Below are 12,423 nucleotides of genomic sequence, written 5' to 3'. Positions count from 1 at the left end.
CTCCCAAACGCCCCTTCTCTTACACATTGCCATGAACAACACAAATACAGTTTGATTGGATTTTAGTAACTTACTCGTTCTGCAAAAAAACGAAACTTACACCTTTTGTGAAGTTAATTTCATCTTTTGTGAAAACACTTACACTATTTGTGGAAGGTTACACTTTTTGTGAAATAATTTATTTTGGAAATTTACACATTTTGTGAACATTTACACATTTTTGTTGAAATACTTACACCATTTCGGAAAAGTTACCCCTTTTGTAAAATAATTTTATTACAAAAATTTACACCTTTTATTTGAAGCTACACCATTCTGAAAACAGAACTTACACCTTTTGCCAAATAACATACATGTTTTGTGAAAAAATTTGCTTTTTAAAAAGCTGAAACGTTCTATGGAAAATATGTTTTCATTAAAGTTTACACATTTTCTTAACTTTTCTGAAAACATTTACGCCCTTTTTGAAAGTTTACACCTTTCATAAAACATACACATTTTCTTAAAGTTTACACCTTTTGGTGGAAATACTTATACGTTATCTGAAAAGTTACTCCATTTGTGAAATAACTTTTTCCATAAAATTTATACCTCTTATTAGAACTTACACCTTTTCTGAAAACAAAAGTTACACCTTTTGTGAAATGACATCCATCTTTTGTGAAAACAGTTAAACCTTTTTGAAAATTTACAACTTTTATGGAAAATATGTTTTCAAAAAGTCTACACCTTTTATTTACTCCTGTTGGTGGAAATACTTACACATTTTTTGAAAATGTACTCCTTTTGTGAATTTTTTTTCATGAAATTTACACCTTTTATTAGAAGTTACACCTTTTATGAAAACAAAAGTTACACCTTCTGTGAAATAACTTATATGTTTTGTGAAAACAGTTACATCTTTTTTGAAAATTTCCACCTTTTATGGAAAAGTTTTCAACTTTTGTTAAAAACTTACACATTTTCTGAGAAGTTACTCATGTTGTGAAATAGTTTTTACACCTTTTCTGAAAACCAAAGTTACACATTTTGTGACATAACTTATATCTTTGTGAAAACAGTTACACGATTTTTGAAAATTTACACGTTTTATGAAAAATATGTTTTCATAAAGTTTACACCTGTTGTTAAAAACTTACACTTTTTTTGAAAGTGTACACCTTTTGGGGAAAATATTTACACATTTTCTGAAAAGTTACTCCATTTGTGAAAAAAAAAATTACAAACAATTTACCCCTTTTATTAGAACTTACAGCTTTTGTGCCAAACTTACATCTTTTGTGAAACATTTACAACTTTTTCCATAAACGGTGTAAATGTTTTCACAAAAGATGTATGTTATTTGACAAAAGTTGTAACTTTTGTGAAATGAAAATGTGTAAGTTTGAATGAAAGGTGTAAATTTTATGAAAAAAATTATTTCTGAAAAGGTGTAAGTATTTTCACCAAAAGGCGTAAACTTTTTGAAAAGGTGTATCTTTTTAAGAAAAGGAGTAAATTTTGTTAAAGGAAATTTTTCATAAATAGTGTAAATTTTTAAAAAAGCTGTAAATGTTTTCACAAAAGATGTAAGTTATTTGACAGAACGTGTAAGTTTTCTTTTCAAAAAGATGTAAGTTCCAATAGGAGGTGTAAATTTTATAGAAAAATAATTTCACAAAAGGAGTAACTTTTCAAAAATAGTGTAAGTACTTCCACTGAAAGGTGTAAGGTTTCACAAAAGGTATAAATTTTATGAAAGCAAATTTTCCATAAAAGGTGTAAATTTTCAAAAAAAACGTGTAAATATTTTCACAAAATATGCAAGTAATGTCACAGAAGGTGTAAATTTTGTTTTCAGAAAATGTGTGACTTCCAAGAAAAGGTGTAAATTTGATAAAAAAAAATTAATTCACAAATGAAGTAACTTTTCAGAAAAACGTGTAAGTATTTGCACTAAAAGGTGTAAACTTTTAGGAAAGGTGTATGTTTTTAGCAAAAGGTGTGAATTTTATGAAAAAATTTATTTCACAAAAGGTGTAACTTTTCAAAAAAGATTTATGTTTTTCACAGAAGGTATAAATGATTTCAAAAATAGTCTAAGTCTTCGATTCACAAAATGTGTAAATTTTATGCAAAGTTTATTTCACAAAAGAAGTAACTTTTCAGAGAAGGTGTAACTATTTTCAGCGAAAGGTGTAAGATTTAAGAAAAGGTGTAAATTTGAACAAAAGATGTATATTTTTGGAAAGAAATTATTTCACAAAAAGTGTAATTTTTGAGAAATGGTGTAAATTTTTTCACAAAAGATCTAAGTAAATTGGCAAAAGGTGTAAGTTGCGTTTTAAAAAATGTGTAAGTTCGAACAAAAGGTGTAAATTTTTGGAAAAAAATATTTTACAAAAGGTATAATTTTTGAGGAATCCTGTAAGTAATTTCACTACAACGTATAAGTTTTTGAAAAGGTGAATGTTTTAACAAAATGTGTAAATTGTATGACACAATTTCTTTCACAAAAGGTGTAAATTTTTTGAAAAGGTGTATGTTTTTTCACAAAAGGTGTAAGTCACTTCACAAAATGTGTAAGTCATGTTTTCACGAAAGACGTATGTTTTTCCACAAAAGCTTTAAGTGATTTCAAAAAATGTGTAAGTTTTGTTTTTACAAAAAGTGTAAGTACCAAGAGAAGTTGTAACTTTTATGAACAAAATTAATTTATAAATGATGTAACTTTTCATAAAAAGGTGTAAGTAAAGTCAGAAAAGGTGTAAGTTCCCAGAAAAATTATAAAATTTTCAGAAAAGGTGTAAGTTCCCTCGGCACATCCACCTCACTTCCATCTCGGACCCTCTCTCTCTGTTTGTCTGTCTCTCTCCGTCTCTCTATTGTTCCATTTCCCCATAGCTGTAGGGTTTTGCAGAGAAAAATATTTGAGGGCAAAAATCATATTGAAAGAACAAGCTTATTTATTTGAGTTTAGAGAACATCAATCATTTAAGTTCTTGGGAAGGCTAGCCATAGAAGTGGATGCATAAATTCTTTTTTGAAGTTGATTTTTGTCGCTGGAGCACAACCGCAAGGGTTAATTGAGCACCACCGTCGCTTTGTCTCCTCTGGTTGGTATTTCCTTTATTTCGCGCTCTCTCTTTCTCTGTCTCATTGTTTGTCTTGTTTCTTTCGCATATACCTTCACACCCAACTCGAAATCGATCCAATAGGAACTGTTCTATACTCCATTTTCGTATTTTGTGCTATTCGAATAGGAACTCTTCCCTTTGCTACCCTAAATCGACCCAATAGGAAGTGTTTTGTATTCGATTTTTATATTTTCTCCCTTTCCAATAGGAAGTCTTCCCTCTGCTATTAGTGTTGCAAGTTGAACATAGGTATCATAGTAGTTAGCAACAAGCATAAAAGGTGTTCTACATTTACATGGCCAACTTGTTAGGTTATATATAACCAAAAAAGACTTAAATTTTTTTTTTGCGTAATGTTGGCACGGGAAAAACAATTTTTTTTTTTAGAGTACCCAACAAAACAAGAAGAAGAAACTCGAGAAACAAACAATGAGTAATCTTGATTTGGCAACGGCTAGTACAGTCGGTTGAATTCTGCTTTCAATTTTGTAGTACTCGGTGATTTTTTTATATTGCCAGAACTTATGTTTAGAAACAACTTGTGTTACACGGACTCTTCAAAATAGATCAAATACTCGTGTTGGACACCCAAGAGTCGGACAAGGGTATGGGATATGTGTCGGATACTTTTCAATGGATACTTCTTATATAATTGTATATAACACAATTATTATATGTGCATATTATTGTCAAATTACTATAAATGTCATTTTCACACTGTAAGTTACATATAGTACCATTTTATGCCACATATTATATTAAAAATAAAAAAATATGATATTTTTTCCCAAGTCCGCGTACCCTTGAATGAAAGATTTTATGAGTCGGACCTGTACATACATACCTGCACCTAACACCCATACCCTAGTCCGTGTAACACAAGAAACAACTGTTTGTTTTAGTACTGAAGTTCATGCATAGTTGACGATATTGAACTTCAAACATAGGAAAGCCAAATGAAAGAGTTGAAATGAGGATGACGATTTTCAAATTTTGTAGAGAGCTATTTGTTCCCCACACCCAATTCTTTTCCTAGAGTCGAACCCTTCACTTTCATGGCTAGCCTTACCAACAACTTAAGTGGCTGGAGACAATAGCTGAAAACCAATACCTTCTCCCCACCTGATTCGCACAAGCCTAACAGATTAAAGAAGAAGTTTGCCTTCAGTCCTTCTCTAATATCCAACTTGTCTAAGATGTGGTCCATCCGGGCATCGTCAATGCCCTCTCTTTCTGTGGTTGACGTGTCTGTAGGTGAACTCTTTAGGAGAGATCTCAACTGTGCGTGCACATAGAGTGTGCTCCCATCCTAGGTGATGTTGAACTTCTTAACTAAGTTCTTTAGTTTTTCTACTTCACGCACAGTCGTAGGGCTGAGGTGAAGAAATACAGAAAAGGCAACAAGCCTAGGCAATTCATGAAGAAAATCTCATTCATAGAAATGGAGAACCTTGCCTGTCATTGCACGCAACTCTTGAATGACGGTTACCTTTCTCTTGAAATTATATTCTTTCTGTTGAATAGCAGTTACATTTGAAGAGAAAGTTAGCTGTCATTCAGGAGTTGTGGGCTGTCTTGACTTTATTGAGTGAGTTCATGAAATGCGTACTTTCATTTGTGGGAGTATGACCTTTGTCCAGAATGAGAATGGATGGGTACGTTAGTAATATTTGTTAGGAGGCAGCGGCAGTCTTGTTTGTTTCATTGTCACATACAATTGAAGAAACTTGCTTATATGCCTGGGAAAGTATTCTTCTCTGATTTGCCCACTGTCTGAGCACCCGAAGGTGCTGTGCTCGATTATCCACTTTTACATAGTAAACGTCATATAGCGGAATGTCCTCAACTTGCCATGTGAAGAACTCTTTCTTTCATGTAGCCAGAATGCCTCTTGGCAGCACCACTAGTGGTCTAGCATGGGGATACTTGGCCAGAAAACTCCGCATAAAAGTAATTGTCATCAAAGTTTTTCCAGAGCTTGGAGCGTGGGCCAGGATGTAGCCACCTCGATTCTTTGCAACCAAGTTGCTCAGTAGGAAATTGAAGCCCTCAACTTTATGTGGTTTCATCTAGTTTTTGTGCTTGGGATGAGCACCAATTTCAGTGACAGCAGAATCATGTCCAGATAGTTTAACCCCGTCGTGAAATAGTTCAGTTGCTTCCTTGTCTTTTGTAGTCGGGCCTTCATAAAAGTATGTGCGTGTAGTCCTTCAGCCCTAAATAAAAAACAAAATGTAGTCCTTCCTCTTAAATTTTTCGAAAATTATGCATTTATCGTTTGTACACATAATTAGTTCAATTGTAAGCTGCGTGAACTAAATGCAAAATTTTGATGTCCGTCCTTTCTTTTGACCTTTTCAAAATCTGTATATGTGTTGGGAAATTATGTGTTTTGTTGTTTGTGTTTACGCAAAGTTTTCAGGTTAACAGCCACATGTTGAAGCCGTTTCTTTGTGTTATTGTAAATATTGATTGGAATACTTTGCAGGAATTGTCATCATTGCATCTGATGGATATTGGTCAACTCGCACCAACAATGTTAGTTTTCTCCTTCAAGACTTGCTACCAGTTGGTTTTGTACATATGTTTGTAAACAAATGAAATCCATCACCAAGAAATATGCTGAATTTTTTTTGGGATCAATTGTTACAGCGGCCCATGTACTTTTGTCTTTGTGTCATTTGTTTTGCACAAATTTTGAATGGCCTCACTTTGCATCGTCAATTATGAATTTTTGTATCAATTACGTCCATTTAATTACAACTCTTCACTGTTTTCTATCAGAAAATATGCATATACCGGGCAACTGTACTTTTTGTTGTAGTCAACTTATAACTTTACTCAACTTAGATAATCTCAATCGATTGATATTACAATATTTGTTATGAAAATCACAAACGACTTTAGCAATTTTACCCAAATTGTCCAGGAAATTTAAAATCAAGTGTCAAAATTGAGGGAGTTTAAAGTGCATCGATTCAAATTAGACAACGGACAAAATGTGTACACCACCCCTGTAATTTTCCCTTGAATCTAATTTGTATGATTTTCTCTTTCATAAAGGGGAAGGAAAAGATTGAAGACAATTGGCGAACAACATATCCAAATGTCTAACACTATCGCTGGCTCTTCTCGAAAGTGGCTAGTTGCACCATTCATTTGTTACAGGTACTAGTTGTTCATTTTGACAATCTGGAATTACATTTTTTGTAGTGAAAGTGCGCACCTTGTCGAAGTTCAGTTTGTGATGTTTGAAATTGGTTTCGTTCCGCATGTTTGAAAATGTTTAAATTGGTGTCGATTTAGTCCCGGATGTACGAAAGGTGTGTTATGCAGATTTCGGGGCCAGCTTGACATAAATACTTGCATATATATATGTATTCATATTTAAGATTTAGTGATGATACGCTTCACGATGCTTGCATGCAGCCAGCAACAATTGAAGGAAATGCAAGGGCCAGACAACACTTGATGAAAAATGGTGAGTGTGGAAATCTGTTTTCTCTATAATACACTATGATGGAAACACATGGCTGGGTTGCTATCCACGCGTTGTATTGAATGGTCGTACTGGGCTTGTGATTGTTTCACGTTTGTTGGATTGTAGCATGTAATAATGTCACATTCCTATTATTTTTGTAAATTTCAATTCGTTGTAAAAGTCCAGCTACGTTTTGTCGCTGAGTTTTTCCTGCAACTGTTATTTGTATTTGCAATCTTATTTAATTACCAACAATGCACGCGGATTGCGTTTGGCATAAAGTTGTAGTTACAGTTATTTTGGACTCATAGTTGTTACTTGTCTTGTACGTCTGTCACTTTCATGCTTAAAGAGTAGAAAGGAGCTTGGGGAAAGGTGGAGGCACTCCCCTCTGATGAGAAAAAGAGGTTTGCGGAAATGGCTAAGGCGAGCGCCGAGGAACATGCCAAAGTAGTACCATGTGCACCGAAGTCTGAAAAGGTAATTACGTACTTCATGTTTTCGTAAATGCATTTGGCTAGGTCTTGCTTTGCTGACATTGTTGGTTGTTTTTTTGTATTAATTTAAGGGTAAAAAATGTGGAGGGTAAAAGGCAACTCCGCATATCATTGAAGTCAATTGTTGAGCTAGTTAACCAGTTCAACGAAGCACAAAAGCAGGAAGTCATTGACATTGGGTTTGGTGGCCTCCTGGGGATGAAGTGTACACGTATAGATCATGACTTGTGCACATGGTTGGTACAGAACTTTGATCCTAACAGTAGTTCATTGAATGTTCATTGCAGAAAGATATTTTCTGCGACCACCGTCATGAATTTAAGAACAAAGAGTACAGGGAAAAAATTATGACGGACCTCAATGGAGGAACCAATTTGCCTACGTTGCGAAGAGGGGAACATAATTGATTGATCTTCATCGGTTTGGAATAATCAATCAAACACAGAATTGACACAGGAAATATTATACACATTTGTAGGCAGAGTTGAAGAAGAATATATAGAAGAAACCTTCATAGGACCATTACTAAACCAAACGTATTGATTCTGGGAAAGGTCTTTTGGGTTGCAGCCATTCATATATACAAACATGTACATAACTTTTTCTTCTTGGTTTCATCAATAAAGTCCTTGGTTTGCTGTACTTTTTTTTTTCCCAAAAAACATTGCATGATATGTGCCTATAAAGTTGATAGCATCGTAAACAAAATCAGTATTCTATGTACGTTCAGCTACAAAATTGACAATAATGAATGTCATTGTTACTGAATATAGTTGATTTTTGTGGGAAGAAGAAATTAATTATGGTGTGCCCCTTAATGTCCACAACTATTGTACCTTGATTGTGTTTGTCTGAGCTCCACAAGTACGTCGGCTACAACGCGGTCCAGGCCTTGGCTTCATGATTGGGGTTATACCTAAATACGGGAGACATTGCGACGTTTCAGAAGGAAGCAAAATTTCCTAACAATTGCGGTAAGCACTCCAACCACTGTGCACATTTCACACCATCGACCCACTTGTCTTCAACATACAATGTCAGACTTTATTTATGCATTTCTATGATTAGGTGGAGTTTGATTACAGTAACGACGAAAGCGACGCTGATCATGCTGACACGGATGCACACCATGCCGATAACCAACAAAAAGGACAGTACGATGAAGTTCGTATGAGCAATGTAGAGTCTGACATTCGCGAATTGAAGGAAATGATTAAGCAAGTTCTCAAGAACCAAACAGATTTAATGGAGATGTTGTGGCATTTCCAAGGCAAGCAAGTTGTTGACAATGACAAGGTAATCTATCCAATCATTATGCAATTTTGACACAGTTGAGCCACATCATTTGAATATGATTTATAAGACTAAGTTGACGTATATGTTTGTATGATTAGGTGGAAGGCAATGATGTGTGTATCATTAACCTCTCCTCCAATGTTGCTGAACTGAAGGAAATGCTGAAGCAATTACTTCAACGTTTCAGTTTGGGCTGCAACGAACCGTTCCCTGAACATACCAATTTAGGTGAATTGAAGCAAATACTATACCACCTCATCGAAGTTATATTCTCTAGACCACAACCGACAGGCATGGACAAACAGGGTGTGGACCCTGTTGTTGGAGTGGAGGCACATGACGATGGCGTGGTCAAACCATCTGACGAAGTTAACCAAATGGAGTGTAATATTTCAGATGTACAAGGGGTGGATCACAAACAACAGAATGTGAAGGGAACCTTGGCAAGGGACAAAAGTCATTTCCATGATGGACACAAGCTGAACATCGAAGACGGTGGGGACGACCAAAAGAAGGGAGGCCTTTAGTCGGGGGAAACATATGAAACTAAAGATGAATACACTCATGACCTTCAGTCAGTGGGTGTCAAGAACGTGGCGTGCGATGTGCATACTTCTCTTACTAAGCTTGGCCAACCTTTGGGAGCAACTGGAATTGTTAGAGGAAGAGGAAAGGGAAGAGGAAGAGGAAAAGGAAAAGGAAAAATGCACGGAAGTGGAGTTCAAGCCACTGAGGTCGGGGATATGCAATTGTGCATCGATAGCAAAACAATTAGTGAAGTTAACAACATCAGTTCACCTGTGGATGTTGATGGTGTGAATAAGGCGAACAAGGTACAAATACTGCTTTCAATGCCCCACAAGTTCTGAATGACCAATTCATGCCCACATCAATAATGTCAATCACTAATTTTGCAATCATCTGTGTTGTATTCTACTAGTTGTCAAACAATTGCATGTTTGTAGTTATGACTGCTGGCATATGTTTTTACACATTTCTAATAAACTCCGCACCAAACATCACAAGTTGGGAAAACTCTGAGGTTCGGAGTTTATACATCATTTCACGTTCTTTTTCATGACTAACAACCTTGTAATGTAAGCTTCAATTTTTTTTTTATGAAATGTGTTGTGTTAGTTGGCTGTTTATTTTTGTAGGACTCGTTGAGGATGTTGGACAGCGAAGGGTTGCTATTGGCGAAGGAACAAAAACTTGTTGACTATGTATTTAATGATAGCAAAAATGAAATGTATTGTTTCATTTAGTACTTGCAAATTTTAAATGACAGTCCACTGTGAAATAAGTATCGTTCTAAGGATCATTATTGCTTGTAGGGACATTGTTGTGTCCATGAATCTTCATGGACGGGCATGTGAAGTTGGTACCCGGCGTGACATGCGCATGCTCAAACCAGGGTCGTGGCTATCTGACACTGTAAGTGTTGGCTGCGTACATATGAATTTGCGTTTTTCATTTGAAGAACTCAGAAACTTTTCTAATCAACTTGCCTTCTGTCTTATATACAATGTTCCAGCCAATCAACTTGGTGGTGGTGCAATTGACTAATCGACAGAGGGATTTACACAATGACGGGAGGCATACTGATTGGTTCTTTCCCGTATATCTGTCGGTAAGTAAGTGTTTAAAGCTAGGTTGTGTTTTGTGCATGACATATTTTGACAAATGATTTCGTCAATGACTTTTATGCATTACACATGCAAACTTTGATTCTAAATAAAAATACGCAACCTCTGCACCATGAAAATATCGTTACATCATATTTCGGACATGACAGATACACTGGTGCGATTGATGCATGTCAGAGGGTAATATCAATGTTCATCCCCTTATATTAAAATGAAAATATGAAAGCCATTACATGTTTACATGCCCTCTAAACAATGTCTGCACTTGTGTTTGCGTGGAGATTTACATGCCTTTCAATTACAGAGAAGTGCATTGGTTGTGCATTAAAATTGATATGGTGGACCGTGTAGCCTACCTATTTGACTCGTTCCCATCAAACCGATCGAGCAAAAGGAAGCTAAATGCGGCACAAATTTTGGTATGTCCTTCTGGTGCATTTCTCAACACTACAACAAACTTGAACATCCTTTACATAAACCAACTTCAACCTTGTGGAATAGGTTCAAACTATGCATGACTTGCTGTAACTACAATTTGGAAATGATTATGCTACAGACGTGCGTAGCTTCCACCTCTGCATGTTAGATGAGAGGCCAGTATAACAACTGGACGAGTAATCCACAATCCCTCCCTCACATTAATGTGTATCCTACATGACTGATTTAACGAATCTACTGACATTGATGACAAATTTAATATGAAATTATTTTTGTAGCATGTTTGACTGTGGGATGTTCGTCATCAAATTCATGCAGCAACCTGATTTAAGCCCCGGTTCACACAAGGTACATTCTACCGCTTCATTTCCATTTGTCAATCAAATACTTCCTTGTATGTCCTGCAATTTTAACTTATTTGTCTTATGATATTTCTGTACAAAGTTCCATCCCTCTGTGCGTCATAAGTTGTTGGTTGACATCGTTATGGATGCCAATAATGCAAACATCGCAGAGTACCAGGAGTGCCTTCATATCATCAATGCCACAAGCTAGGCTAGTGATGGGAATGGGCTGCCAGTACGCTAGTAATTTGGGTGGCTACAGGACTTCACTAATTTTTTATTCTTTGATTTCAATATGGATGTTAATTATGGCTCCCCAGTATTGTTTTTGCTGGACGATGTAAAGATGGACTAACTGCAAAGTGCAAGTCAAATGTAAACATGGATCAAACATGTCGATGTAGCTACTATCTTATTACTATTTTGTTTACGCATGTTTCTTGTTCGGTTGAATGCGACTGAAACAAATATAATTTACGGCTATTTTCTGTACTCATATTTTGAGGAATGTACTTGCTGCCCAATTTGTCAGCATAACTTTGATGTCGCAACTGTAATAAAAAAACAATTTGAAATTTTTTAAAATAAATAAAAACTAATATAATTACAAAATATATACATAATTTGTATAAAAAATTTGTAAAGCAATGAAAAGATAAAATTATATAAAATTAATAATTAGTTGTATTTTTTATTTGTTAATGAAACGAAGTTATAATTTAATTACAAAAAAGGAAAAATTAATTTTCAGAAACGAAACCAACCACATTAGACGCATTTTTTTTGAAGCAATTTCTCGTGTTTTCAACTTATTTAATTATATGTTAATTTTATGACATTTTCAGCAACCAACAGTACAACATATAAGAGTCTTGGAGACCAATTACTTTGATCGTTACAACTGGAAATATTGTTTGAACTCACATTTACGGACTAATTTCTGTTGTGTTGATGGTCGTGGCTACAAGGTCGCCCTCAGAAGTTAAAAAAAAGGATTTTAGGGACAAAATGTCCAAAATGCCAATAATAAATAAACTTCGACGGACAACATAAGTTCATCCGAAAATCGTTTACTTCTTCATACAAAAAATAAGATACACAAAATTATGTAAACGTCAACGCTGAATCTATAATTTTGCTCAACTTGAATCAGGTGTAATTAATTAGTCGTTATTTGTCAAAAGGACATTTTAGTTAATTTATGATATCCGTTAACGGCGTTAGTTGCGATACAACTTCGATGTAATTTGTTAAAACTCGTTTCGTGTATTTCATTTTAAGGTACAGGATGTACTACTACCACATCCTCCTCGTTGTTGTACATTTTAAAAACATGAAATGTCAGATCACCCATAGACTCAGACAACTACCACATTCCCTATTTCCATTGATGCCTTTCATATTCCAAGGAAATTGTTGTCAGTGTGAGTTGAAATCAAAATGTTATGGATCCCAAGTACATTACCAAATAACTTACGAAATATCCGACATGGGTGTGGGGCCCACACACGTGTGATTTGTGTGAGTCGGACACATATGTCACCGATTTGGTAATTTATTTGGGTCCCAAACACAACTCAATTATTTATGTACTAATCAAATTGT

The 12,423-nt window shown here is 35.2% G+C and overlaps 2 pseudogenes; both read right to left on the bottom strand.

Moving 5' to 3' along the window:
- Positions 1-4,119: 4,119 nt before the first annotated feature.
- On the bottom strand, positions 4,120-4,672 carry LOC145806990 (protein CHROMATIN REMODELING 35 pseudogene; annotated as a pseudogene).
- On the bottom strand, positions 4,673-5,614 carry LOC145806989 (protein CHROMATIN REMODELING 35 pseudogene; annotated as a pseudogene).
- Between the last annotated feature and the right edge of the window lie 6,809 nt (positions 5,615-12,423).

This window comes from Camellia sinensis, chromosome 14 (assembly GCF_055761805.1).
Source record: "Camellia sinensis isolate YWXY chromosome 14, ASM5576180v1, whole genome shotgun sequence".
Lineage (NCBI taxonomy): Eukaryota > Viridiplantae > Streptophyta > Magnoliopsida > Ericales > Theaceae > Camellia > Camellia sinensis.
Note: the sequence above shows the minus strand (reverse complement) of the source record. Positions and strands in the feature narration are given on the sequence as shown.